Source organism: Sciurus vulgaris, assembly GCF_902686455.1.
Source record: "Sciurus vulgaris genome assembly, chromosome: 4".
Classification (NCBI taxonomy): Eukaryota; Metazoa; Chordata; class Mammalia; order Rodentia; family Sciuridae; genus Sciurus; species Sciurus vulgaris.
This window is the reverse complement of record NC_136464.1, coordinates 26,054,809-26,082,451: the sequence shown is the minus strand read 5'-3', so window position 1 is coordinate 26,082,451 and position 27,643 is coordinate 26,054,809. Positions and strand designations below refer to the sequence as shown.

The following is a 27,643-nucleotide window of genomic DNA, read 5'->3' as shown; positions in this document are numbered from 1 at the left end:
TTTTGCAAGTGGCTTCTTTCCCTAGACATAATGTATCTGAGGTTCATCCACACTGTATCATGTATCAGATATTTTATTCCTTTTGGAGGCTGAACAATATTTCATTGTAAGCATAATATCACAATTTTGAGTTTATCCATTCATTCACTGATGGATATTTGAACTACTTCCACCTTTTGGCCATTGTGAATAGAGCTGGTTTTATAGGTACATACGATGCATTTGACTACCAGTTTTCAAATCTTTTGGATATATAACTTAGGTCTATAATGGTTTGAAATAATATTTCCAGACACTGTTTATAGTACTGGCACTTGCAAAGAATTCTAATTAAAATTTATTCAAGTATAATGGAGAAAAGTTATTTGCTAGACTATTATAAATGAAACTTGATATACTATAGCATATTTGATATATATGGTATACTACATATTAATTACCACAGATATTACCTTCAAATATCTATATATAGATACTATAGATACAACAGATATATAAGGTAGTTTTTTTGTTTTGTTTTGTTTTGTTTTTAGGACTGAAGATTGAAGCCAGGACCCAGGGCCCCCTAAGCTATTCCCTAATGCTTTTTTTTTTTTGAAACAGGATCTCACAAAATTTCCCAGGCTAGCTTTAAATCTGAGATCCTCCTGCCTAAGCCTCCTTAGTCACTGGAATTATAGACATGCACCACTGTACCTGACTTGTTCTCTTGTTTTTTTCATAAAGTTCACATAGCCAGGCATGGTGGTGCACACAGGACCTTCTGTCTTATATCCATTTTCTCTATCTGCCTATTAGTCACTTAGTAGCCTTTTTGGTTCACAGATCTACTATCACATTATCACAATGCCTGAGTTCAAGTAATTCTTATTTGGGACCACTAATGGTCCCAATAAACTGTCAAGAATTTTCCCCTTTTTTCAGGAAGTCTTTCTGATCATTGAAAAATAATGCTCAAACAGAAATTAGGGGACCCTCATAATTTAACACATAAATTTGTATTATATCAGATTTTTAGAAGAACATATTCATTTAGAAAGTGAAAACGGGGGTAGGGGGAAAGGAAAAAAATAACGGAATGAATCAAACATCATTACTCTATGTAAATGTATGAATATGCAAATGGTATGCTGTTACTCCATGTACAAACAGAAACAACATGTTTCCCATTTGTTTACAATAAAAATAAATTAAAATAAAAAAAAAAGAAAGTGAAAACAGGCTGGGAATATAGCTCAGTTGGTAGAGTGCTTGCCTTGCATGCACAAGGCCCTGAGTTCAAGCCCCAGCACAACAAAAAAAAAAAAAAAAAAAGTGAAAACAGGATGAGGGACAATTAATAGTTCATACATATATAGGATTATTTAAGTGTATGTGTATTTATAAATAGGTTGTCTTTGTGCATGTATGTATGATTCTTAATTGTACTACAATAAGTGGAAAGTGAAGAATGGATATATGTAGATTTTTTATTTGTATTCTTTCTTATTACTATGGTACTTCTATTATCAATTGATCAAACAAAATTTTTAAGACCTTACATTCCTGTATATCCCTACTCAACAATAAATTAAGTAAAGGCTTGCTTATAATCCTAGGAATAATTTAAATAAATATAATGATACTTTGTGAATACTAAAAAAAAAAAAAAAAAAAAAAAAAATTTACCCCTTTTCATTTAAAGGAAGCATTCCAGCTTCTCTTGGGCATATCCAAATTGCTGCAAACATCACTACCCTTTATTTTATTTATTTATTTATTTATTAAATAAATAAATAAATAAATGGGCTGGGGATATAGCACAGTGGTAAAGCACCCTGGGTCCAATCTCCAGCACTACAAAAAGGAGAGGGGAAGGCATTAAATTTGTATAGTTATGTATAGGAAAAATATAGTATATATAGGGTTCAGCAGTATCTGTGGTTTTAGGTATGCAATAAAGGTCTCAGAACATACCACATACACATACACATAAGGGAGGATTACTGTATAAAGTTCAAAATGATGCTTTATCGTCTGACCAAAAAAAGAGAAGGGCCCAACAAGTAGGTAAACACTACATTTGTCACTTTTTTATAGTGTCAGCCTTAACAGTTGCTTCAGTAAGGTAAAGCAGCAACTAATACTAAATTAAGAGCTCACAATTTGGTTCTTTCCATAAAGTGGTGATACAGTTAGAATAATTCTTGGTTTCAATACAAAATATCCAAACCTGCAAAGCAATAGTACCTTTTTTTTTTTTGCATTTTTTTTTAATTGTAAACAAATGGGATACATGTTGTTTCTCTGTTTGTACATGGAGTAAAGGCATACCATTTGTGTAATCATAAATTGACATAGGGTAATGTTGTTTGATTATTTCTGTTATTTTTTCCCTACCCCCAACCCCTCCCACCCCTCTTTCCCTCTATACAGTCCTTCCTTCCTCCATTCTTGTCCCCCTCCCAACCCCCCCATTATGTGTCAGTTGGTAGAGTGCTTGCCTCGCAAGCACAAGGCCCTGGGTTCAATCCCCAGCACCGCAAAAAAAAAAAGCAATAGTACCTTAAGAGTAACAAAATTTCAAGTGCTTAAGATATTGCAGTTTCACACTTTAAAATTTTTTCATGGGCAAAACATATACAGTTTCCTTCACCATTATCATTACCCTCCTCAAAGACAAACTACTAAAAACAGGAAGCAGAGAACTGAAACTATAGGATAAGCCTGGTTAGTAATCTGCAGTGAATATTAGAGTGCTAATAAAATGCTGCTGGTTCCATGTAATAAAACCACTATTTTTAAACGACAATCAAAAGAAATTTTATACTTGGTTTGATATCTGATACAAAGGAAATTCCATGCTTATCAATAAAATATGTTAGAAAACTTAACATTAATCAATTAGCTAATTAATTAATTGTAGTACAATACTCTTCAAGCCCAAAATGATAGAAATATACAAATTAGCAGTGGAACATTTTCATGACAATTCTATGTGAAGACAAAATGTCCATGCTGCCGTTACACTTTGGCAAAGGTTCCTTACCATGACTTTTAAAATGGTGTTTCAGACCATGTCAGTAATTCACTTGGAAAGAAGGGGACAACTTAAACAGTAGATAGAATAGATCTATCAGGAGTAGTATTTAACACATCACAGTTTGGTTCACTTTTCAATGAAATACATATGGCAAGATAAGTCATGATAACCGTAAATAAATGGGAAACATTCACTATTTTATCACTTTCTTGAATTTTTTTATTTGTATTTGAAATATAAATTTGAATTTTTTTTTTTTTTTTTTTTTTTAGTTTAGGTTTTTAATGTGGTCCTGAGGATCAAACCCAGTGCCTCACACATGCTAGGGAAGAGCTCTACCACTGAACCACAGCCACAGCCCAAAGCTTGAAATTTTACTTTTTTTTAATATATATATATATATATTTTAGTTGTTGATGGACCTTTATTTAATTATTTATGTGTGGTGCTGAGAATTGAACTCAGTGCCTCACACATGCTAGGGAGAGCTCTACCACTGAGCCACAACTCCAACTCAAAATTTTTAAGTTTTATAGTCAACCATTCTCATTCTAAGAACACTACTCTATAACTTAAATGGAAAAAAATAATTTTAAAAAATTTCTTCAAATTTTCTCCTAACTAACCTGAAATTTATTTTGGTCTTCATAAGTACAATTTTTATTGCATTAATACTAAAGTGGTTAGCTTTATGGAAAAAGAAAGTATGCCATACTCTCCATTTTCTATGAAAATGCTTCATTTTGTTCTAAGACTCATTTTATACATACCTCTTGATAACCCTACTCCTTGACAGATAAGTAAAACCAAGAATAGATAACTCAGGTTTTAAGCATAGATATTTGTTTCTTGACTGCTCACTATCTGGCGCCTACCATCCGCAAATTTGTCTGCCCTTGCCTGTCCATCGCCTGCCTTTCACCTACCCATCACCCCGTGCCCGAGGTGTTACTTCCCGATTCATCCGACAGCAGTCCAGGCAGACTGACCACAGACACTGGTGGAACACCAGCTGCCTGCTGTTGCCTGGAAGTTCACTGTCACAGTACATGCAGATTTTGGTTACAAGTGGCTGCCGCCATTTTGAGACAAACAGCCAGGACTTGCAGGACCCCTGGCTGGACTGATTGAGCCCCATCTCCAAGATCCCTCAAGCCCAACCAATCACTCCTGCCTCTGGGGCCCTCACATTGCCTGACTCCCCGCCACCAGGACCCCCAGACCGACTGATTGTATCCCACCTCCAGGATCTCACAATCAGACCAACAATACCCAGCCTCCAGGACCTACAGTAGACCACACCCACACTCCATCTGCAGCTCCCCATTTGCCAACACATTTGGAAGCCAGAGCACCATCTTGGAAAATCCTGAAAGCTGTAAACTCCCATCTTTAGGTGGGTCAAATTCCATCCTGAGACGCCTGCTGGAGACTGGAAGCTCATTGTCAGGTACCTCTCATACATCAGGCTACTGAAGACTGGGAGGTTTGAATACTATATGACTGTTATAGTACAGATTTTCTTTTTTCTCCTTATTGAAAAATTTTAAGTTTTTATTTCTTTACTTTTCTCACATTCTTTTCCTTTTGTTACCTGTTCCCTCAGAGTCCCTTTCTCCCTTTCCCCATGCTAACAACCAACTTCTTTTGATTTCACTCTCACTCTTTCTATGATCTAGAACTTCTATATATTCTTTTCTTATCCAATTAACAGCTACATCCTATACCCTTTCACATCCTCTTTCTCCTCCATTAGAAACTGTAGACATTATTGCAAATCTATTTGTTATATTGAAGATAATAATTGAACTCATTCTGTTTATTATGACAATATTTTTAACATCCTCATGGGGCTATTTGGTTTGGGTTGCATACTGTCTGAACTGGGCACTGCTAATATTGATCTCCCCCTTAAAGAACAGGTTTTGGAAACCTATAGGGTCACTATAAACCTATAGGGGGGAAACTGTAATACCCCAGATCTGCACTGCTAGAGGGGAAGATACACGAACAACATGAAAAAACAAGGGAAGAAAAATGATCCAAATAAATCTAGATTCTATATTAATAGAATCCAGTAACAGTATGATAGAAGAAAGGTCAGAAAAGGACTTCAGATTATACATAATGAAAATGATTCATGAAGTAAAGGATGAGATAAGAGAGCAAATGCAGGCAATGAATGATCATACCAATAAGCAGTTGAAAGAGCAACTGCAGGAAGCAAAAGATCATTTCAACAAAGAAATAGAGATTCTCCAAAAAAAAAAAAAAAACAAACAGAAAATCCTTGAAATAAAGGAAAAAATAACCCAAATAAAAAACGCAATGGAAAGCATCACCAAAAGACTAGACCACTTGGAAGACAGAACCTCAGACAATGAAGACAAAATATTTAATCTTGAAAGTACAGTTGCCCAAACAGAGAAGATGGTAGAAATCATGAACGGAATCTCCAAGAACTATGGGACATCATGAAAAGACCAAATTTAAGAATTATTGGGATTGAGGAAGGCACAGAGATACAAACCAAAGGAATGAACAACCTGTTCAATGAAATAATATCAGAAAATTTCCCAAACCTAAAGAATGAAATGGAAAATCAAATACAAGAAGCTTACAGAACACCAAATGCACAAAATCACAACAGATCCACACCAAGGCACATTATAATGAAAATGCCTAACATTCAAAATAAAGATAGGATTTTGAAGGCCGCGAGAGAAAAGCATCAGATTACATATAGGGGGAGACCAATACGATAGCAGTTGACTTCTCAACCCAGACTCGAAAAGCTAAGAAGGGCCTAGAACACATTTCAAGCTCTGAAAGAACATGGTTACCAACCAAGAATCCTATACTAAGCAAAACTAACCTTCAGATTTGAAGATGAAATAAAATCCTTCCATGATAAACCAAAGTTAAAAGAATTTACAAATAGAAAGCCTGCACTACAGAATGTTCTCAACAAAATATTCACGAGGAGGAAATGAAAACAATGTAAGTCAGCAAAGGGAGGAACTACCTTAGAGAAAAAACCACTCAAAGGAGAAACCAAGCCAACTTAAAAACCAAAAATAAGCCCAATGACTGGGAATACGAATCATATCTCAATAATAACCCCAAACGTTAATGGCCTAAACTCATCAATCAAAAGACATAGACTGGCAGAATGGATTAAAAAGAAGACCCAACAATATGCTGCCTTCAAGAGACTCATCTCATAGAAAAAAGACATCCACAGACTAAAGGTGAAAGGATGGGAAAAAAACCTACCACGCACACGAACTCAGTAAAAAAAGCGGGGGTTTCCATCCTTATTTCAGATAAAGTGAACTTCAAGCCAAAGTTAGTCAGAAGGATAAAGAAGGACATTTCATACTGCTTAAGGGAACCATAAATCAGGAAGGACATAATGACCATAATATTTATGCCCCAAACAACAGTGCATCCATGTACAATCAAACAAATCTTTCTTAATTCCAGGAATCAAATAGACCACAACACAATAATTCTGGGTGACTTTAACACAACCCATGTCACCACTGGATAGATCTTCCAAACAAAAACTAAACAAAGAGACCATAGAACTCAATAACACAACCAATAACTCAGACTTAATAGAATATTCCATCCGTCAATGAGCAAATTCACTTTCTTCTCAGCAGCACATGGAACCTTCTCGAAAATAGATCATATGTTATGCCACAAAGCAGACCTGAGTAAATGCAAAAAAATAGAGGTACTGCTTTGTGTTCTATCAGACTGTAATGGAATGAAATTAGAAATCAATGACAAAATAATGACAGAAATTACTCCAACACCTGGAGACTAAATAATATGCTATTGAATGAAGCATGGATAACAGAAAACATCAGGAAGGAGATAAAAAAAATTCTTAGAGGTAAATGAGAATGATGATACAACATATCAAAATCTCTGGGACACTATGAAATTAGTACTAAGAGGAAAATTCATTGCATGGAGCGCATTCCAGAAAAGAAAAGTCAACAATTAAATGACCTAACATTACAGCTCAAAGCCCAAGAAAAAGAACAGATAACAGCAAAAGTAGTAGAAGACAGGAAATAATTAAAATCAGAGCTAAAATCAATGAAATTGACACAAAAGAAAATTCAAAAAATTGACAAGGTTGGTTCTTTGAAAAAGTAAACAAAATAGACAAACCCTTAGCCACACTAACAAAGAGAAGGAGAGAGAAAACTCAAATTACTAAAATCTGTGATGAAAAAGGAAATATCACGTCAGACACCACTGAAATACATAACGAGAAGCTACTCTGAAAATCTATATTCTGACAAAATAAAAAATATCGAAGACATCGACAAATTTCTAGAGACATATGATCCTCCCAAAATGAACCAGGAAGACATACACAATTTAAACAGATCAATCTCAAGCAATGAAATAGAAGGCGGCATCAAAAGCCTACCAACCAACAAAAGCCCAGGACCAGATGGATTCTCAGCTGAGTTCTACAAGACCTTCAAAGAAGTACTCATTCCAATACTTCTCAAAGTATTCCAGGAAACAGAAAAGGAGGGACCCCTACCAAACTCATTCTATGAAGCTAATATCACCCTCATACCCAAACCAGGCAAAGACACATCAAGGAAAGAAAATTTTAGACCAATATCCTTGAATATAGATGCAAGGATCCTTAACAAAATACTGGCAAACCGTATCCAAAACATATTAAGAAGATAGTGCACCATGATCAAGTGGGGTTCATCCCAGGAATGCAAGGTTTGTTCGATATCCATAAATCAATAAATGTAACCCATCATGTCAATAGACTTAAGGAAAGAATCATATAGTTATTTCAATTGACACAGAAAAAGCGTTCAACAAAATACAACACCCCTTCGTGCTCAAAACACTAGAAAAAATAGGGATAGGAACATACCTAAACATTGTAAAGGCTACTGATGCTAAGCCCATGGCCAACATCATTCTTAATGGAGAAAAAAATGAAAGCATTCCCTTTAAAACAGGAACAAGACAGGGATGCCCTCTTTCACCACTTCTATTCAACATTGTACTTGAAATACTAGCCAGGGCAATTAGACAGACCAAAGAAATTAAAGGGATACGAATAGAAAAAGAGGCACTCAAGCTGTCAATATCTGCTGATGACATGATTCTCTATTTAGAGGATCCAAAAAACTACTCCAGAAAACTTCTAGACCTCATAAATGAATTCAGCAAAATAGGATATAAAATCAACACACATAAATCTAAAGCATTTTTATACATAAATGAAACATCTGAAAGGGAAATGAGAAAAACAACTCCATTTGCAATAGCCTCAAAAAAAATAATATACTTGGGAATCAACCTAACCAAAGCGGTGAAAGATCTCAATGAAAACTACAAAACATTGAAGCAAGAAATTGAGGAGGCTGGGGAGATAGCTCAGCTGGTAGAGCGCTTGCCTCGCAAGCACAAGGCCCTGAGTTCGATCCCCAGTGCTGCAAAAAAAAAAAAAAGGGAAATTGAGGAAGACCTTAAAAGATTGAAAGAGCTCCCATGTTCTTGGATAGGCAGAATTAACATTATCAGAATGGCCATACTTCCAAAGGCACTATACAGATTTAATGCAATTCCAATTAAATCCCTATGACATTTCTCATAGAAACAGAAAAAGCAATCATGAAATTCATCTGGAAGAACAAAAGACCCAGAATAGCCAAAGCAATCCTGGGCAGGAAGAGTAATGCAGGAGCTATCACTATACCAGATCTTAAACTCTATAGTAATAGTAACAAAAACAGCATGGTACTGGCACCAAAATAGACAGGTAGATCAATGGTAGAGGACAGAAGACACGGAGACATAACCACATAAGTACAGTAACCTCATACTAGACAAAGGTGCCAAAAACTTACAATGGAGAAAAGATAGCCTGTTCCAAAAACTGGTGCTGGGAAAACTGGAAATCCATATGCAGTAAAATGAAATTAAACCCCTATCTCTCACCCTGTACAAAACTCAACTCAAAAGGGATCAAGGATCTAGAAATTAGACCTGAGACCCTTCATCAAATAGAAGAAAAAGTAGGCCCAAATCTCCATCACGTTAGCTTAGGATCAGACTTCCTTAACAAGATCCCCATAGCGCAAGAAATAAAAGCAAGAATCAATAAATGGGATAGATTCAAACTAAAAAGTTTTTTCTCAGCACAGGAAACAATTAATAATGTGAAAAGAGAGCCTACAGAGTGGGAGAAAATCTTTTCCATACACATTTCAGTCAGAGCACTCATCTCCAAAGTTTATAAAGAACTTAAAAAACTCTACACCCAAAATACAAAGAACTCAATCAATAAACGGGCTAAGGAAATGGGCAGACACTTCAGAGAAGAAGATATACAGGTGATCAACAAATATATGAAAAAGTGCTCATCATCCGTAAGTAATTAGAGAAATGCAAAATAAAACCACCCTAAGGGGCTGGGGAGATAGCTCAGTCGGTAGAGTGCTTGCCTTGCAAGCACAAGGCCCTGGGTTCGATCCCCACCACCCAAAAAAAAAAACCACCCTAAGATTTCATCTAATTCCAATTAGAATGACTATTACCAAGAACACAAGCAATAATAAGTGTTGACGTGGATGTGGGGGAAAAGGCACACTCATACATGGCAAATTGGTGCAGCCACTCTGAAAAGCAGTATGAGATTCCTCAGAAAACTTGGAATGGACCCACCATTTGACCCAGTTATACCTCTCCTCAGTTTATACCCAAAGGACTTAAAATCAGCATACTACAATGATACAGCCACATCAATGTTCATAGCAGCTTAATTTACAATAGCTAGATTGTAGAACCATCCTAGATGCCCTTCAATTGAAGAATGGATAAACTGTGGTATATATACACAATGGAATATTACTCAGCCATAAAGAAAAATAAAATTATGGCATTTGCTGGTAAATGGATGAAGCTGGAAAATATCATTCTAAGTGAAACAGGCCAAGCCCAAAAAACCAAAGGCTGAATGTTTTCTCTGATAAGTGCATGACAATATATAACGAGGGGGGGTGACGCAGGGAAGAAAAGAATGAACTTTGGATGGCGTAGAGGAAAATGGGGTGGGAGCGAGTGGGAGACAGAGAGTAGAATGAAACAATGTTATCCTATATATAGTATGATTACATGAATGTGTGATTCTACATTGTGTACAATCACAGAAATGAAAAATTGTATCCCATTTGTGTACAATGAATCAAAATGTGTCCGTAAAAATAAAAAATATTTTAATAAAAAAAAACATGAATATGAATGGCATACTAGGGGGAAAAAAAAGAATATGTAACGGTTACACAGTTGGTTTTATCATTACATTGTAGTTAAGGGTCGGCTCTGTAACACAACCACAAACCAACAAATACTATTCCCTTAAAAAGAAGAAAGTCTGCCAGGTGCAGTGCTGTACACCTATAATCCCAGTTACCAGGGGGGCTGAGGCTGGGGACTTCCAAGCCAGTTTCAGCAACTTAGTGTATATCTTCTTCTGTGAAGTGTCTACCCATTTCCTTAGCCAATTTATTGATTGGGTTCTTTGTATTTTGGGTATAAAGTTTTTTAAGTTCTTTATAAACTTTGGAGATGAGTGCACTGTCTGAAGTGTGTATGGAAAAGATTTTCTCCCACTCTGTAGTCTCAGCAACTTAGTGTCTCAAAATAAAAAGGTCTGGGAGCCCATGGTGGCACACACCTGTAATCCCAGCTGCTCAGGAGGCTGAGACAGGAGGCTGCAAGTTCAAAGCAGCCTTAGCAAAAGCAAGGCGCTAAGCAACTCAGTGAGACTCTGTCTCTAAATAAAATACAAAATAGGGCTGGGGATGTGCCTCAGTAGTCAAGTGTACCTGAGTTCACTTCCTGGTACCACCCCCCCCCCAAATTGCTTTTAAAAAATAAAGAGGTCTGAGGATGTAGCCTAATGGTAAAGCAACCCTGGGTTACACACATAAAAAGAACTCAGATGCTACTTTACCGACATTGCTGAAAAACTCATTTCTGTAGTTAACAGTGTTACCTATAACCCAAAGAACAGCATTTTGAAATAAACTATAGTTTATTTTTGAGACTAGGTCTTACTATACTGTCAGGTTGGCCTCTAACTCCCAGGCTCAAAACCTCTTGCTTCAGTCTCCAGAGTAGCTAGGGCTACAAGTATACCTACTCCACCCAGCTCTGAACTACAGCTTTTAAATTATTTTTGTGTTCTAATCACAAAAGTAACATATGGAAGGAAATACACACAAAATATTTTAAGCTGGATTGCAATGTCGCACACCTGTAATCCTAGCAGCTTAGGAGGCTGACAGGAAGATCACAAGTTCAAAGCCAGCCTGAGCAACTTAGCAAGGCCCTAAGCAATTTAGTGAGATCCTGTCTCTAAATAAAATACTAAAAGGGCTGGGGATGTGATTCAGTGATTGAGTGCCCCTGAATTCAATACCTGGTTCCAAAAACATATATATTTTAAAATGAAGTAATGTAAATTTTTCCAGAAAAGACTGAGAGCCTGTGTTGTGCTTGCATTGTATCTAACAGCTTTTTTCCCATTTTCTTCATTTCATTATTTTTGGAGTTTAAATCATTTGTCCCAAGTTGTACTATACATTTCATCAAAGGCCTACACGCAGCTTGCACACCAGTGATGGCTAACAAATTTCAACAAATAAAACCACACTTACTTACCTATCCATGTATATCATTCACTTTCCCTGATTTATTATTTTTTGCATATATCACTTCCAGACATAATACATTTTAAATTATTTCTTTTTAGTTAGATATGACAGTAGAATTTATTTTGACATATTATACATACAGGGAGTATAACTTCCCATTTTTGTGGTTGTACATGATGTGGCCTTACAATGGTTGTGTAGTCATATATGAACATAGGAAAATTATGTATGATTCACCCTACTGTCTTTCCTAGTCCCATACTCCCTCTCCCTTCATTTCCCTTTGTCTAATCCAATGAACTTCTATTCTTCCCTCCCCTGAAGACATATACATTTTGACAGTTTGCATTTAGTCGGTTCTTCTCCCTAAAATGTACACCCTATGAGGACAGTTTTATTTGCTGTTCTATTCCCAGCATCTTGCACAGTAAACTTGATACATACAGAAATAATTGACTTAGAGTCCTTTGCTTTTCAGAAGCTTATTTTTTGTTTTTTTGTTACTGGAGAGTAAACCCAAGGGTGCTTTACCACTGAGCTAAGTCTCCAACCACTATGTTACTGAGGCTGGTCTGAAACTTGTGATCCTCCTGCCTCAGTCTCTGGAGTTACTGGATTTACAGGTGCGCACCATCACATCAGGCTCAGAAGCTAATTTCTGTGTAAGCCTGAAAATGCAAAAATATGACACAAATTCCTTTTAATGCTCTAAATAAATCTTTGTGAAACCCTGCTCTTGGTTTGAGACTGGGCACAATGGCACATGCCTATCATTCCAGCTACCCAGAAAGCTGTGGCAGAAGGACTATAAATTCAAAGTCAGCCTGGTCAACTTCATAAGCCTTGTCTCAAAATAAAACTTAAAAAAGGCTGAGAGTGTAGCTCAGAGGCAGAAAACTTGCTTAGCATTCTCCAGGCCCTGGGTTCAATCTGTAGTAACACACACACACACACACACACACACACACAAAGATTCTTGGCTGGATTAATGTAATAATATTTTGCTAACCTTTCAATATTGGGCCTTAAAACAAAAGATTCCCTGTTCTCTGGTGGAAAATAACAGGGCTAACAGATCTTGTCAAGTAAAAAAATGCAGTACACATCACCTGACAATGTCTTTCTTCTTCAAGCAACAACATGTTCCTATCTATAGTCTAAAACTCTAACTAGAAAACACAAATTTATTTCATCTGTTCCTAAAGTTTTGAAAACACACAAAAAGACCTAAGTTTTCTTATGTTCCTCTGCTACTGATAGAATTTCCTTACATTTGCCACATAGAATGCTATATATTTGTTCTACATCAGCAATAAGGTTACTTCTAACTGAATGTTTTGAAGAATACCAAACCTTCAATAATAATATGATTACTGACACACAGAAGAAAGAGAGTATGCAAAGGAAACATTTTAAAAGGTTGGGCTATGAGGCAGGGGTTGTGGCTTAGTAGTAGAGTGCCTAGAACATGTGAGGTACTAGGTTTGATCCCTAGCGCCACATAAAAAAAAAACTAAATAAACAAAATAAAGTTATTGTGTTCATCTACAACTAAAAATATTTTTTAAAAGAAAAAAAAAGGTTGGGCTATCAACATCTTAAAACTATTACTAAACTTAGATCTTTCAAAAACATAGTTACAAAGCTGCACAATTTTTACATTCAGTTAATATATAATACTTTGCACTGTTAGTAAAGATTCCTTTAAAAAAGGTGGTGGGCAGTGGTGGCTGGGAGTGTAGCTCAGCAGTAGGAGCACCTGCCTAGGGTATGCCAGGCCGAGTTTGATTCCTAGAACTATGTGCTATAGCAGTTGAAGAGACTCATCCCCTACCTACAACCTAAGAATTTCTCAAGTTTGGAATTTTCTAACATAGAAACAAGATTACATATCCAAGAATGTCTATTATGTTATCAATACTAGCAAAAAGTCAGAAACATATAAATTAAATATCCATAACAGTGCCTTATTCAATGATGGAATATAACACAGCAACTGAAATGAACTAAAGACACATCATCAAAAAACGATGTTGAACTGGGCCTGGTGGTACATGTCTGTAAACCCAGTGACTCAGGAGGCTGAGGCAGAAGATTCCAAGTTTGAGGCCAGCCTGGACAACCAAATGAGACCCTGTCACAAAATAAAAAATTAAAAACTGAGATGGTACAGCTCAGTGGTAGAGAACTTGCCTAGCATGCTTAAGACCCTGAATTCAACCACCACATACACACACAAAAAAAGGTTGGATCTGGGGGTAGCTCAGTGACAAGACACCTGCCTAGCACTAGCAAGGCCCTGGATTCTATCCACAGCACTGCAAGAAAAAAAAAAGCTGAAAAAAAAAAAAGTTGCAGAATCATGTAATATAATAAACAAGAGTATATGCACTTTTATAGATATATACATGTTAATAAAAGTATAGCTGGGCACCATGGAGCACGCCTCTAATCCCAGCAACTCAGGAGGCTGAGGCAAAAGATCATAAGTTCAAAGTAAGTCTCAGCAACTTAGTGAGCCCCCAAGTAACTTACTGAGGCCTTGTCTCAAAATTAAAAAAGAAAGGCCGGGGGTGGGAGGGGGGGGGGAGTTATGGCTCAGTGGTTAAGCATCCCTGGGTTCAATCCTCAGTACCAAAAACAAAAAAAAAATTATGAAACATAATGGGTAGGGCTGGGGATATAGCTCAGTTGGTAGAGTGCATGCCTTGCACAACAAGGCCCTGGGTTCAATCCCCAGCACCACAAAAACAAAACAAAACAAAACATAATGGGAATAATTGATGACAAGAGGGGAATGAATAAGGAAAAGAAACAGGAATAGGATCAGGAAGCATTCACATCTGCCCCACCGTATCTGTAATGTTTATAGAGACCACATGAAATGGGAAAGTTAAAAAAAACTTTTTTTTTTTTTTGGTACTGGGGAGTGAATCCAGGGACACTTAACCACTGAGCCAGCTCTTTTTTGTATTTTATTTAGAGACAGGTCTCACTGAGTTACTTAGGGCCTCACTAAGTTACTGAGGATGGTTTGCAATCCTCCTGCCTCAGCCTCCCAAGCCATTGAGATCACAGTGTTGTGCTACCACACCCAGCAAATGTGGCAGTCTGTCTTATCTGTTAAGATTTGATAAAGGAGCCAGGCATGGGTGGCATATGCGTGTAATCCCAGCAGCTTGAGGAGCTGAGGCAGGAAGATTCCAAGTTCAAAGCTAGACTTAGCAATTTGGAAAGGCCCCAAGGAACTCAGCAAGACCCTGTCTCTAAATAAAATATTTAAAAAAGGGCTGGGGATATGTTAAGTGCCCCTGGGTTCAGTCCCCTGTACCAACAACAAAAAATTTAATAAAAGAAATGGATTGAAGATGCAGTAAACAGTCACAATATTATTCTCTTTGTTTGGAATATTTCATAATATTTTAAGAAAATTTTAAATGAAAGTATTTAAGAAATCCCAGTAAGCTAAAACAAAAAGCTTTTAAAACTATATATTCTACTGGATATTTGAAATGGAAGCATGGTAACACCTAACAAGCTTACTTTTTTTTTTTTTTTAAGACAATAATTTCAGGTACCAGATTTCAGTTCTCTTTCCAAGCAGATCCTAACAAGCAGATTCTTTTATATCACACTCTTTCACAATGTTTCCCAAACAAGAGAAACAAAGGTAAAAATGATTTGTTACTCAGAATCAATTTCACCATAACAAAAGGGGTATTTTTGCCGCTCTGCTGGCAGTTTTGCTGTTTTTTAATATTCTTTTTAGATGTTGATGGACCTTTATTTTATTCACTTATTTATATGGTGCTGAGGATGGAACTCACACATACTAGGTAAATGCTCTACCACTGAGCCACAACCCAGTCCAGTTTTTTGCTATTTTTATTGGTTGTTGCTAAGTTATTTTCCACAAATAGCCACTGCAAACTTTGGCAACCAATCATTATAGGATGCAATCAAATTTCAATTAGTGAACTCACTGAAGACTTAGTGGGTCAAGTGATAGGGACCTTAGCACTCCATAGCAATTTGCTACCAACTTCCTTAAGACAATAACTTCAAGTCTAAATATAAAAAAACCAGACCAAGCAGAAACACTACTTATAAAGTTTCATTTCCATTCTGCTCTACAGAAGAATCTAAGTATTGTAAACAGCTTACCAGAACTTTTCGTTCTCATACTGAAAGCAATCTATTCCTCACACCCTTTACATACCACTTTGGCATACTCATAGCCTCCACGTCACCTTTGTTTTGTTTTCCCTGATCCCACCAACCTACAATCTCTCTCCAATCTGAACAAAAATAGTAATATCTGACATTTACTGAGAATTTAATGTTTGCCAATATTTTTTCAATGGAATTATTCTATTTTAATCCATATAATCCTGTGAATTTTATCCTATTTTCCCCTTTTTTAAGTGAAGAAAATGAGTGAGACTCTCTATGGTTAAGTTCTCCAAGGTCTCATGGATGCTAAGTGGCAGCAGATCTCAAACCCAGATACAAAATCCAGGCCCCTGAACATTCAATGCTATCTCCTGGCTCAAAGTATTAAGTATGCCTGTCATTACTGCTCACATGTCACTTAAACAAATGCCTTATGCTATTTAACACTTTATGTGAGTAGCTGTCTCCAAAGTTCAATACATCATTCATTCAACAAAAATTTTCTCGAAGTCTGTGTGCCAGCATTGTTGACTATTATGCTTTTATAAAGTCATGTTACAAAGCTTCTATGAATGAAAATGAGCTCTCCAGTCATGTGGACATCCCAGAAATGTAAATGCAAAATTCAAAACAGTTTGTACACAACTATTATCATTAATAAAAACCAATGTTTATGTAAAAATTTAAAAGATGCATGGTCATAAATAACATGCTAAAGTTGTGGAGTTTTTACTATTTCATTATGCATTTTGGGTAAGAGAGCTAAACAATAAGACTGTTGTGGTTTGAACCCAGGGCCTTGCACAAGCTTGGCAAATGCTCCACCAGGGAGACACATCCATAGCCCACACTTTTTAAAAAACATATTGTGTATTTTTCCCATAAAACGGTAGAAATAGCCTAGAAACATTAATAAACACCACTCCTCTTAACATTCATTGTAATTGACTCCCCGCCCCCCCAACTGAGGCTTGAACCCTGGAGCGTTCTACCCCTGAGGCTACAACCCCAAGCCCTTTTTTTTTTGAGACTAAATTGCCAAGGCATGGAATTTAGGATCCTCCTGCCTCAGCCTTCCAAGTCGCTGGAATTCAGGCCTCAACCATCGCAACAAGCTAATCTGGCTTTTTTAGGAAGATCTAGTATCTTCTACTAAAGGCTAGTAGGTACTATAAGTAAATACCTATTTTAAGTCTTCTGGCAAGTGTAAACTTCTGGAAACTTGTAATTGACCGGTTTTCATGAACTGTCATTCAATCTTGGAACTGAATGGAATCTAGCAGAACACCTTTGGTCCCCTTATTTTGAAGATTAGTTGGTCACTAAATTCTAAAACCTAAATTCTAGGTTATATAGAGTAAGGCAGCAACCTATGCTGCTGAAATGTACTGGTTTATAGTGTAAAAGAAAGGCACTTAAGGAAGATTATGTCTGGGGATGGGGTTGTGAGGCACTGGGTTTGATTCTCAGCACCACATATAAATGAATAAAGGTCTATCAACATCTAAAAATTTTTTAAATAGTACGTCTGCTAGTATCGACACAGCATGTGCAGTTCTAATTTTAATAACTAGTTATGTCTTCTTGAACTTAACCTTTTCAAGTCTGGATGTCTTCGTCTGGATAAACAGTTAATCACTATTGAGAAGTACCAGGGTAAATATTTGAAAGACCTGAAGCCTGCCCTACACTGATTAAGTCTTTTTGGCAAATGGCAATGTTTCAATATTCTCCCCTTCACATCCCGGTGAGCAGAGTGTGCATCCTTAAGAGGAAAAAATGTAGAGTCTATCGATGTTAGGAGACAAATATGGGAAATCTGCCCGCATCCGGGTGCGCGCGCACCCCACAACGCTGGAATGGTGACTAGTCATTTCAGAGCACCGCACTTCGGGGCACAGCCCTCACACATAACGGCCGTAAAACTGAACGCACCGGAAAACAAATCCCACACCAAGCTCTACCCACAGCTTTTAAAAGCTGCGGCCTCCCAAAGACGACCCCCCAAATCATAATTCTTACAACGAGCCTCACATCCGCCTCTCGCCCGCCCTCTCCCCGGCGTCGGGGATCCGGGCAAAAGGAAAGGCACCGGCGGCCCCCGGCGGCGGACCCCGCGACTGGGAGCCGTCCGGGAGAACGAGCACGTCTTTCTGAGGCGGCTTACAACCCGAGGTGAGCTTTCCAGGAAGTGCGGCACACGACAAAACCGGCGTGTGGGCCATCAAGTTGGCAGCGTCTCAGGCTCTCGCTAAGACGCTGCCAAGCTGCAGCCCACCGCGGGGCCCGCCAGGTCCTCCCGGGCGGCCGAGGGGGCGTGGGAGGGGCGGAAGGGCTGGCCTCGGGGGCGCCCGCGTCGGCCGGAAAAAACAGGCAGAGCGGGTAGAGGGTGTCTCCCGAAGCGGGACCGGGACTGCCTCTAGCGTGCCAAAGTGGGGACGAAACGCAGCCAAGGCGAGGCGGGGTCCTAGCGAGACGACGTCGGGAAACAATGGCGCGAGCGTGACGTGGGCCGGGGGCGTCGCCGCGGCACCCGGGAAGGGGCTGCGGTGGGGCGGGGGCGGGAGCGGCCTGGGCAGGGGGCGTGCAGGGACCCCGGCGCGGGCTCCGCGGGCGCGCGGGGCAGGGGCTCGGCCTGAGGAGGGGTCTGAAGGGGCCGCCGCAGCTGGAAACAGTGGCAGGCGGCGGCCCCTGCCCCGGGGGTCGCGTGCTCGACCGCGCACCCTCTTTCCTTCCCTCCCTCCCTCGCCTGCCCGCCCGCTCCTTCCCCTCCCGCCCGCGGCTCCCGCGGCACTCACCGGCCCCGCCGCACGGCTGCAATCCCAGCGCGCAACTGCCGCAGCCGCCTTGGCGCGCGCCCTCCCCGCCCCCGCCGCCCCAGCACCGCCCCCAGCTCGCGCCCGGCCAGGGACCGGAGCGCTATTCCGTCCCCCGACTCCGCCGCAGAACCCAGCGTTGGCGACGCTCCCTGGCCTTGCTACTGGACGCCGGACGCGAGCCGCGATCTGGCCAGTGGTTTGCCGCTCACGCGCCTCTGGGGATCTTCAAACGACAGAATACTGGTTGTTGCCCAGCTGTGGGGTGACGCAGGTTGACTACCCTTCTGTCTCCTATAGGTCCCCATCCCTTGGTATTCTATCCCCGTCCCTCTGCAGGGCCCGGGCTACTCTCTCTACTGTGGGCATCTCGCCTCCTCTCCCACGAGGCTTTCCCTTAGAGGGAAAGAGCGTCCTTCTTCCCAGTCACAGTACCTTTTACTCGAATGAGCCTGAAGGCTCCTCTGGTCATACCCCTGTAGCACGTTTGAATCCCCTTGATGACTAAAAAACACCGGCTTTTGGAATTTATCAGAACTGATCCAAACCCAGTTTCACCACCTACAAACTGTATGACCTTGAGTAAGATACCTCACTACATCCAGTGCCCTCATCTGTATGCAGGGACAGTTAGCATTATTGACAGGATTAAATAATATAGGTGAAACCTTCTGGCACATAGTAAGCATTCAATGAATGGTAGTTGTTATATATTGACATCCCAGCACCACCACCTTGCCACAGGCAAGAAGACCCTTTCAGAACACTGCAGTCCTTTAATTCGGTCTATTGTGAGTAGTGTTTCTCTTGGACTTTGTGTCCGAGGTCTTCACTTCTTTTTTTGGTGGGGAAAAATAACTTTCAGTCAACTTAAACCTCCAAGTTTTGTTGTTGTTGTTGTTTTGGTACTGGGAATTGAACCCAGGGATGTTTTACCACTGAGTTACACTCCCAGCCCTTTTTATATTTTATTTTGAGACGGGGTCTTGATAAGTTCCCAGGCTGGCCTCAAACTTTCACTTCCCCTGCCTCCAGGCTCCTGAGTAGCTGAGATTACAGGCATGCATCACTACACCCAGCCTTCCAAGTCTTTCTTTTTTTTTTTTTTTTTTTTTTTTTGCGGTGCTGGGGATTGAACCCAAGGCAAGCACTCTACCAACTGAGCTGTAGCCCCGGCCCCCGCAAGTCTTTCTAATAAGTACTTTACTCCAGCATTTCTATCTCCTCCTTGTTTTTGAGCCAACTTCATTCAGTTCAGGTCAGGGACTTTGGCCTCTTGCCTACTAGATTTTTCAGGATATGGGAGAAAAGGGAATGGGGAAGATGGAAGTTAGCTTAACACCATCTTTAAACCAAGTTTAAAAGTCTTTTTAAAAGGCCAGGGTTTGTGTCTAAAGACTGGTGGTACTGGACTGGGTCTGTAGCTCAGTGGTAAAGCACTTGCCTCACATGTGTGAGGCACTGGGTTCTATCACAGCGCCACATAAAAATAAGCACAGGGGCTGGGGATGTAGCTCAGTTGGTAGAGTGCTTGCCTCATATGCTCAAGGCCCTGGGTTCAATCCCCAGCACCACAAAAAAAAAATAATAATAATAATAATAATAATTAAATAAACACATAAAAAGATAGTGTGTCCATTTACAACTAAAAGGTTTTTTTTAAAAAAGACTGGTACTGATTGAATTTGCTCATGCACACACATATATGGAGTATGATTGCAACTATAAAAAAAAATGTGAACACACACAAAAGACTAGAAGAAAATATGAGCAGGATATTTTAACAATGGTTTTCTCACAGTGATAAGACTTGAGCTGGCACAGTAGTGCACACCTGTAATCCAGCAGCTCAGGAGGTTGAGGCAAGAGATCACAAGTTCAAAGCAGCCACCAAAACTTAGAGAGGCTCTAAGCAACTTGGGAAGATCCTGTCTCATAATTTTTAAAAATGCTTTTAAAAAGGCTAGGAGGGGGCTGGGGATGTGGCTCAGTGGTGGAGTGCTTGCCTAGCATGTGTGAGGCACTGGGTTTGATTCTCAGCACCGCATATAGATAAATAAAATGAAGGTCCATCAACAACCAAAAAAAAAAAAAAAAAAAGCTGGGAATGTGGCTTAATGGTTAAATGCCCCTGGGTTTAATCCGTGGTACAAAAAAAAAAGACTTGAGATGTTTTCTTCTTGTTTTCTTCTTTAATCTTTTACACTGTGTTATTTTTATAATCAAGAACTCTGTTCCTGAAAATTTTCAGAAAAATTTTTTTTTTTAAAAAATCAGAGAGATGAGTAGGGCACTTGCCTGGCATGTGTGAAGACCTAGCTTGAATCCCCAGCACACACACACACACACACACACACAAAAAAGAGATGAAATAAATTGAAAAATTGGAAACAAAATTAAAAGATAACAGACTAGCAGAAAACATTTGCAGTACATAAAACAGACAAACCCTTTGTGTCTGGAATATAAGAAAAAAAAAACAGCAGAAAAGTGAGTCAAGTATATTAATAGTTCACAGAAAAGGAAATATGAACTGCCAAACACACCACACACACACACACACACACACACACACACAAAGATGCTCAATCTCACTAATAATCATAGAAATTATAAATAAAATTGACACTGGCAACAATTTTCAAACTTTGTAACATCAAAGCATATAAACTGGCACAGCCACTTCAGAGGGCAATGGAATACCTGCTAAGTCAGCAATGCTACCTACCACTGGTTATCTACCATAATTCCATGTGCACATAGAGATGTGTATAGGACAATCAAGGAAGAAAATTTGGAAATCATTCTCAGTGCCCACCAACAGCAGAATGGCTAATGAAATGGAGAATACTCATATAATGGAATTCTGTAGAGAACTTAATTGACCTCAATCTATATGTATCAACAAAGAAAATTTCAATTTTATATTATGAATGAAAATAGCAAGTTACAGAAGAATACATATAGTATTGCTACATATGGCATATAATATCATATATATTTTTAAATCCTTCCCCCAAATATAAATTTTCAAGCTTATCAAGAAAAAACTATCAGAAGAATGAAGGAACTTTGGATGGTGTAGAGGAAAATGGGATGGAAGGGGGTGGAGGACAAAAAGACAGTAGAACGAAACAGCCAGTATTACCCTACGTATATGTATGATTACATGAATGGTGTGAATCTACATTATGTACAACCATGGAAATGAAAAGTTGTTCTCCATTTGTGTACAATGAATCAAAATGCAGTCTGTAAAAATAAAGATTTTAATAAAAAAAAAGAAAAAACTATGAAACAATTGAACATTGACCAAATTTATGTGACATGCATACATATGTAACAATGAAAGTCACTATTGTGTATAATTATAATGCACCAATAAAACTTACATAAAAACAGAGGCTCAGGAGGTTGAGGCAGGGAGAATCATGAGTTCAAAGCCAGCCTCAGCAATTTAGCAAGATCCTAAGCAACTTAGTGAAACCTTATGTCAAAATAAAACATAAAAAGGGCTGGGGATGCAGCTCAGTGGTTAAGCGCCCCAGGATTCAATACCCGTGTCAAAAAACAATTATGAGGGCTGGGGAGATAACTCAGTGGTAGAGTGCTTGCCTCTCAAGCACAAAGCCCTGGGTTTAATCCCCAGCACTGCACAAGGCCCTGGGTTCAATCCCCAGCACCGCAAAAAAAAAAACAAACAAACAAAAAAAACAATTACCTAAAACATCGATATTGAGATTTTTTTTTCTTTTTTTTTTTTTTTTTGGCGGTGCTGGGGATTTGAACTCAGGGCCTTGTGCTTGCAAGGCACGCACTCCACCAACTGAGCTCTCTCCCCAGCCCCAAAACATCTATATTGCATACTTGAAGTAAATCCTACATGAGGTATAATTTAAAAAAGAAAGAAAAAAAATCAGACAAATCCAAATTGACAAAATATTCTACAAAATACCTGACCTATACTCTTCAAAAGTGTCAAGATTGTGAAACCAAGGAAAGACTAAGAAACTGTCTTGGATTCTTCCTACTAACAAATATGAAGAGATGAAGGAGACCTGACAACTAAATGCAATATGGTATCCTGGGATCCTGGAACAGAAAAAGAACATTAGTGAGAAAACTGTTAAAGTTGGAATAGTCTAGTTTAGCTTAGTTAATAGTATTGTAGCAATGTTAATTTCTCAGCTTCTGTCATTGAGCCGCGGATTATGTAAATTGTTAACGTTAGGAGAGGCTGCATGCAAGGTATGCTGAAACTTTCTGTCCTATCTTGCAACTCTTCTGTAAATCCAAAATTATTTCAAAAGCAAAAAAATGAAATCGAAATGCGGACATAAATATTACTATTATTTCCTATCATCACATTAGGTTTATAAGATTTTTTAAAACAGATCTGGCAGGGTGCAGTCAGCACACACCTGTAACCCCAGTGGCTCGTGAAGCTGATTCAGGAGGATTGTGAGTTCAAAGCCACCCTAAGTAACTCAGCGAGACTCTGTCTCTAAATACAATACAAAAAAAGGGCTGGGGATGTGGCTCAGTGGTTAAGCGCCATTGGGTTCAATCCCCTGTACCAAAAAAAAAAAAAAAAAAAAAACAACAACAACAACAAAAGAAACAGATCTGTAAAGCTACATGCCAAACACATAACAGAGGTTAACCCTAAGGATAGAGGTAAAGGACCAGAATTGGGAGTATCTGCTTTAGTTTTAACATTGTAGAAGATAAATTTAACCATGTATTGCTATTGTAACTAAAAATTATTTCAATGCAAAAAAAAAAAAAAAGCAAAAAGTCAAGACATTAGTTCTCATGACTTTCTGAGATAAGACAAGCCATGCCAATTTCTGAAACACTCTTCCAACAGAATGCTAGGAGGCTGAGAAATCATGGGAGATCTGCTTAGGGTCTCTAACCGGATATTCCTGAAGGCCTAGGCACTGCTTGATGAAAGAAACTACTTCACTGTGGCCTTGGATGGCCTCTTCACCGAATTTCCTGCCCATGTACCCACATGGCTGTCCTATCCATCTGATCAACACTGTTTTACTCAAACTACTGTAAACTCTGAGTCATCCAGAATCCACACCCCATTCACAGGTCACTTAGCAGCTTTTCTGCTGCTTGGCAGAAATTTCTCTTTAAAAATATGCATTGAGTTCGGCTGGCTCTGTGCCTAACACTGAACAACCAGATATGAGTTTCTGGCCTCTGGGGGTTTGCTGACTACTTGGAAGGTTAACTTTATACAGACCAGTAATCATTTGATAAGTGCTATACAAAAAAGTAGAAGATGCTACAATGGAGAAAAAAAATAGGGGCTAGAGTTGGGGGTAGAAAGGTCAGGAACATTGCCCTAAGGAACTGTATATCAACTGAAACCAGATGGATGAGTAGGACTAAGTAAAAAAGTGAGAAGAGGGCTTATTTAGAGGAGTGAATTCAAAGGCCCTAAAACAGGGGAGAGGCTTGTGTATGTGAGGATGATCAGAGAGAGAAGGCGAAAAGAGGCAAAGATCAGTCCCAGTGAAGGCAGGGCCACACCTGGCATGTGCTGCAGTCCATGTTAATGAGCCAAAGCCTTGCCATAAACGCAAGGGAGAGTAACTCAAGGGGGCACAGCAGAGGAGTGGCAAGGATCAGACTCAGTTCAGATTTGTCCTTTTGTTTTTCCTAGGCGAGAGCTATATTCCCAGCCCCCAGATATGGAAGATTTTTCAACGGTAAAGGAATGAAATTCTGATATATGCTACATTTTGGATGATAAAAGGAATACATTTTGACACTTGGTTGGACCATGAAAACATTACACAAAGTGAAAAAAAGTAGACACAAAAGGACTAATATTGTATGATTCCACTTACATGAAAATAGCTAGAATAGGCAAATTCATAGACACAAAAAGTAGATTAGAGGTTACCAGGACCAAGGGTAAGAAGCATGGGGAGTTATTGCTTAATTGTTCAGAGTTTCTATTAGAATGACAAAAACATTTTGGAAATAGTGGTGGTGGTTGCACAACGTTGTGAATGTAATTAGTACCACGGAATCATAACTTTAAAATGGAAAATTTTGTTATATATATTTTACTAAAAGAATTTTTTTTAACTTTCAAAAAACGAATCAAGGGCTGGGGAGATAGCTCAGTTGGTAGAGTGTTTGCCTGCAAGCACAAGGCCCTGGGTTCAATCTGAAAAGCTCTTTTCACATGTTTGCTCCTGTTCATCTTGAAGCCCTGAACTCAAATGTTACTCAGAGAAGCCTTCCCTAATTCCACACCCAATATCACAGAAATCTTCCCTGCCCATTACTTTTTTTTAATATTGCCTATGCCATCCTTTTCCTCCCCTAACTTAAAACAGTTGCAGTGAAATAAGAATTTGTGTGATATGTCTTTCATATCTTCCTTCTAATATCTCTCTTCTCAATCCCAGCTGTAAATTCTATGAGTGCAGGGACAATGTCCATCTTGTCCACTGACAGGGGTACAACTCATAGCCAGGGTCTTGAACATTGAGAATTCCATGTATATTTTTAAAGCAATTAATAACTAAATGAATGCATGATGGACTTGGGAGCAGATTTTATTTTAATGCTTTTTACAGTGCTATACTCTTTTGTTCTTTGCAGTACAGGGGATCAAACCCAGGGTCTCATATATGGTAGACAAGTGTTCTACCACTGAGCTACCCCCCCCCCAGCACAATACTGTACTTAAATTATTTTTAAAAAATAGGAAAGCAAACCGGGGCTATCATTCTTACATTCCTGTCTCTATCCCGTGAAGTCATCAGTCATCTCTTGAAGCAGGGACCTGAGCGAGAAAATAGTACAATTTGTTTCCAGGGAGAACTGATATATCACCAGCCGTTCAGCCTTAGCCCCTAAATATCCATCTAAATAAGTGATAAGTAAACCAGGTGCAGTGGCACATGGCTGTAATCCCAGCACCTCTGGAGGCTGAGGCAGGAAGATCACAAATTCAAGGCCAGCCTCAGCAATTTAGTGAGACACTCAACAATTATCAAGACTTTGTCCCAAAATAAAAAATAAAAAGGACTGGGAATGTAGTTCAATGGCTGAGCATGTTTGGGTTCAATCCCTAGTACCATAAATAAATAAATAGTTGTTGAACTTAAAGCAGAACACCTTTTTACTGCACAGCCAGAACCAACAGCCTTCCTCTACAAGAGCTCAGCCTGCCTGGGTATTGCACCCATTTAGGTTAAGCAGCACCCATACCAGTACTAAAGTCTGAAGCATACAAATACCAGAATGAGAAAGAGCATTACTTGTGAATTCAGAAAGCCAGTTCTACACCATGTAATCCCAGCTGCTCTGGATGCAGAGGCAGGAGGATTGCAAGTTTAAAGCCAGCTTCAGCAATTTAGTGAGGCCCTGAGCAATTTAGCAAGACCCTGTCTCAAAATAAAAAAATAAAGGGCTGAGGCTGTAGTTCAGTGGTAGAGCGCTTGCCTAGCACAATGAGGCACTGGGTTTGATCCTCAACACATTAAAAATAAATAAATAAAGATATTATATAAGAAAAATAAAAAGAGCTGGGATGTGGCTCGGGGTGACACCCCTTTGTTCAATTCCCAGTACCAAATTAAAAAAAAAAAAAAAAAAAAGACAATTCTATGATTAGTATGGTTAGGTCTAGACTTTCTACTATTAGTCAGTGAAAGCACTCCCTAATTGATTTAATTTTCCCATCTTGGCATTCCACATGACCTCAATAAACAATTGTCTCCCTAAGAGGAAGCTAAACAATTATTTTTGAGACAAGAAATGCAAATAAAAGTTAATTTAATGAATTTGTTTTCTGGATGTGGACACTCATGGGAACTGAAAGGTGTGAAAATACAGGAGGAAGACACAGCTTGCTCATAACAGCTTTATCCCACAGACCATTGACTCTTTCAACCCCAAAACAAGTTTTCTCTCTGCTTTTTACTTTTTTTACATTTACTACATGTAAATTGCATAAACCAAGAGAGTGCAGAACAAACCAGTGGCCACAGACATTAGGAAATGTTTGGTCACAAGTAACAGGAAACCCAGTTAAAACAGGCTTAAACCAGGAAGAAGTTCACAGGTGTGGAAGAATCTTAATCACTTAAGTAATCAACACAGCCGTTCTGGACCAGGCTTCATCTCTGCCAGGGTGTTCCCCTCCTGCTTGTAAGATGGCTTCAAGTTTCTTTGCTCTTCTCCACCCGGAATGTTAAGTCCTCCTCTTCAAACTAATTGATAGTTCTTTTTTTTTTTTTTTTTTTTTTTTTTTGGTGCTGGGTATCGAACCCAGGGCCTTACTGCTTACAAGGCAAGCACTCTACGGACTGAGCTATCTCCCCAGCCCTAATTGATAGTTCTTGGAAAAAAGTTCCATGCTTGCAGAATTTGGGGTAGGGTGGCAGGGTACTAGGGATCAAATCCAGGGCCTCCTGCATGCTATGCAAGCACTCTGCCACTAAGCTACACCCCTTTTGCAGAAATCTTGAAAAGCCTACTTAAACCCTTAGCACTCAGAACAATTTGGGTATTTCTTATTATGGGTCTTGTTATTATGTTCTGCTTAAGGCAGAACATAAGCTTTGTCTTTTTAAGATTAGGTCTTAGCACACAAGAAAATGACTCTGGTTCCAGACCAAAGAGGTAAGAAGGGGTTATAAAGGGATTTTTAAGAAACACACCATTTTCTTCAGCAGTGGTTCTCAAACTTTACCTGGCATAGGGTTGCCTGGGGAATTTTCTAAAAAGTAGATTCCAGACCCTAGCCCAGTCCTACCAATTATGAATTCCTGGCCATGTGTCCTGGGAATTCCAGATTTAAACAAACTCCCAGGTAATTCTGATGCAAGTGGTCCATGTGTTCTCTGACAATGCTAACTGTCTACCTCATGCCT

At 39.1% G+C, this 27,643-nt stretch overlaps 1 protein-coding gene across 3 annotated transcripts in view; it reads right to left on the bottom strand.

Annotated features, from left to right (window-relative positions):
- NT5C2 (5'-nucleotidase, cytosolic II) overlaps positions 1-27,643 on the bottom strand; it is a 128,891-nt gene that overhangs the window by 71,850 nt on the left and 29,398 nt on the right. Inside the window, exon 1 of one of the 3 annotated variants that reach the window (XM_079136337.1) lies at positions 18,714-18,792. The exons of the other annotated variants lie outside the window; for them this stretch is intronic. The gene's annotated coding sequence lies outside the window, so the exon portion shown is untranslated. Of the gene's footprint in view, positions 1-18,713; positions 18,793-27,643 lie in introns of those variants that run through there. 3 annotated transcript variants of the gene reach the window in all.